Below are 362 nucleotides of genomic sequence, written 5' to 3' on the forward strand. Positions count from 1 at the left end.
CTTCCTTCCTTCCTTCCTTCCTTTCTTCCTTCTTTCCTTCCTTCCTTCCTTCCTTCTTTCCTTCCTTCCTTCCTTCCTTCCTTCCTTCCTTCCTTCCTTATCTATAACTCTATATTCAGGTTTTTACTCCATAATATTTAGAGAACCACATTCATTGTCCTGGTCCATGAGGAATCCAGGTTGTATTTTCTTGCTCCTCCAAATTGTGGTAATTGGGTATCCATGCTTTGTCCAAGGATATCTGCATGTGCACTCAGAGCAGCACTTTGCCTGTAGCTCTGGATATCATTCCTCCTTTGCTTTCCATCTGCTTTATTTACCTCCATAAAACTTTATTTGTACTATTTCAATTCCAGAAACTT

The sequence above is a fragment of the Dipodomys ordii genome, unplaced genomic scaffold (assembly GCF_000151885.1).
Source record: "Dipodomys ordii isolate 6190 unplaced genomic scaffold, Dord_2.0 Scaffold261, whole genome shotgun sequence".
Classification (NCBI taxonomy): Eukaryota; Metazoa; Chordata; class Mammalia; order Rodentia; family Heteromyidae; genus Dipodomys; species Dipodomys ordii.